Source organism: Dipodomys ordii, unplaced genomic scaffold (assembly GCF_000151885.1).
Source record: "Dipodomys ordii isolate 6190 unplaced genomic scaffold, Dord_2.0 Scaffold161, whole genome shotgun sequence".
Lineage (NCBI taxonomy): Eukaryota > Metazoa > Chordata > Mammalia > Rodentia > Heteromyidae > Dipodomys > Dipodomys ordii.
Genome location: NW_012267377.1, coordinates 119494 through 122430, shown reverse-complemented (window position 1 = coordinate 122430; position 2937 = coordinate 119494).

The following is a 2937-nucleotide window of genomic DNA, read 5'->3' as shown; positions in this document are numbered from 1 at the left end:
ATATGAATTTTTGGATTGCCTCTTCTATTTCCTTGAAGAATGAGATTGGAATATTGATAGGTATTGCATTGAATTTGTAGATAGCCTTGGGAAGTATTGCCATTTTCATGATTTTGACCCTTCCAATCCAGGAGTATGGGAAGTTTTTCCACTTTCTAAGTTCTGCTTTGATTTCCTTTTTCAGGTTTTTAAAGTTTTCATCATAGAGGTCCTTTACTTCTTTAGTTAATTCCTAGGTATTTTATTTTATTTTTTGTGGGGCTATTACAAAAGGAGTTGCTTTCCTGATTTCAGCCGCACTGTTCTCATTGTTGGCATACAGAAAAGCCACTGATTTTTGAGGGTTAATTTTATACCCTGCTACTTTGCCAAAGTTTTGAATCAACTTGAGTAATTTGGGAGTGGAGTCCGTGGGATTCTTTAAATACAAGATCATGTCATCTGCAAAGAGGGAGATTTTAATTCATCTTTCCCTGTTTGGATCCTCTTTATGTTTGCATCTTGTCTTATTGCTGTAGCTAGGCATTCTAATACTAAATTGAAGAGAAGTGGAGAGAGTAGACATCCTTGTCTCATTCCTGAGTTTAGAGGAAATTCCTTTAGTTTTCACCATTAAGTATAATGCTGGCTGTAGGTTTGTCATATACAGCCTTTATATTGAGGAATGTTCCATGGATTCCTAATTTTTCCAAAACCTTCATCATAAAGCAGTGTTGGATCTTGTCAAATGCTTTTTCTGCATCTATTGAGATAACCATGTGGTTCTTATCCTTGCTCCTGTTGATGTGATGAATTATATTAATTGATTTGTGTATATTGAACCAGGTTTGCATCCCTGAAATGAATCCTGTTTGATTATGGTGTATGAGTTTTTGGATAAATTGTTGAAGTCGATTGGCCAAAATTTTGTTGGGAAGTTTTGCACTGATGTTCATCAAAGTAATGGGTCTATAGTTCTCTTTCTTTGATGAGTCCTTGCCTGGTTTGGGGATGAGGGTTACAATGGGTTAATAGAAAGAGTTCGGTAGTGAACTTTTCACAGAGGTCCTTTTTGCCAGGCTAATGGTGTATTTTTTTAGTCCTTTATGTCAGTGAAGGCTTTGGGGTTTGGGTATGTTGTTGGCATGATCAATTCTGCATTTCCAGGCACCGGTGGGCCATGTGCATGAATGCACTGATGAGCAGATCCACACAGGAACCAGGGCTCTAGTCCAGCTCCACCACTGTTGACATGTATGAAGCTGAGCAGTTACATCCACCTCCGCCTCACTCTGCTCCTGTCTACTCCAGGGGCAATGTGAGGTTCACACCCCAGAGCTGAGCTGAGGAGAAAAAGAATGAACAGTAGTATAGCATCAAGAGCAGCCCTGCCCAAGAAAGCCAGAACAACTAAGAAAGTAATTTTTGGTGTACCATTTGTAAGTGGACCATCCAGAGCTTTAAGTCCATCCACACTGTGGAAAATGGCCAGAACCACCTGTCTCCACAGCTCCCTCTATTCTGGGAACAAGGATTCTACATGATCCTGAGATGTGACTACTTTAGGGCCTCACCAAAGAGGAATCATGAGTTCCTGACCAAGAGCCAGTAGCTCCTACCTGTAATCCTAGTAACTCAAGAGAGTTGAGATCTGAGAAGAAAGGTTCAAAGGCAGCCTGGATAGACAAAATCAGCAAGACTCTTAACTCCAAATAACCAGCAAAAGCCCAAAGTGGAGATGTGGCTCAAGTAGAAGAGTGTCAGCTCTGAGTGAAAAAGAAGAACTAGTTCAAACTCCAGTGTCAGGAAGGGAAACGGAAGAGGGCACTGACTTATTTTACTTAGCACTGTGTGTTCAGTGTTTAATCATGGGTCAGAATGTCATTGCTTTTTAAGGCTGAGTAATATTCTTTCTACTGGATGCATACATCTCCTTTGTTTAATTTTTCTTCATCCAGTCATAGTATTTTGGTTATTTTCTTCCCCGGCCATTGTCAGCACAAAATTCTGTAAGTTCCTGCTTCCATTCCTCCTGGAAGTGTACGTATCGAGTTATATGGTGATTCTGGACTTCATTTCTGAAAGAAACAGTATCTGCTTTCTACAGGATGGAGCTCGTTTACATTCTCAACTTGAAGACACCAATTTTCACACATCCTCACAACACATCTTTACTGTTTGGGCTCAGTCCCCTTCCTTGGGTGAAGGTGTGTCTCACGGCGGTTCTGATCTGCATCTTCCTAGTGATTAGCGACATGAAGCATTGTGTTCATGCAGCATTGAGATCTTCTTTGCTCACTTTTTAGGCAGGAATTTTGCAGGCATTTTAGCAGAGTGTTCTGGTAGCTAATGAGTAGAAGACAGTACTGGAGATGGGGAGAGAGGGGTTGTGACAGATTCTGAAGCAAGGAATGTTGACCTAGGATGTGACCTGAGTGGAAGTGGTAGGACTGGAGTGGGGGTGGCAGAACAAGGAAGGAGGATCAACACAGGTGTGTGAATGAGATGTGGGACACAATCAAGGTGCACCTGGGTGTACAGAGCTGCCATTCTCATGGAAGACAATGGAGAGTATGAGGACCCGTTCCTCCTCTGCCTGACTCCTAAAGCAGGGATCATGAATCTCAGGAGCTAGGCCTTTTCCCTACTTTCACTTTCATCCTCTCTGCCTCACACTCTTCCCGCCTCTGAGCTTCACATCCTGATGGGCTTAATGTATACTCAGTGTACAAGACAATAGCAGCAGAAGTGGTGGTGGTGGCAGCAGTGGCAGAGGTGACAATGGCTACTATTCTAGCAGCGACAGTGATAAATGGCAATAGCTGAAGACTTGCAGAGAAAGAGCGGCCAAAGCAGAAACACCAGGGAGCAAAGGAATGGAGACAGAGAGCTGTGATGAATGGAAGATGATAAGCTGTGGGCTGCGGTCACTGGAACAGTCCCTGAGAGCTGCCAAGC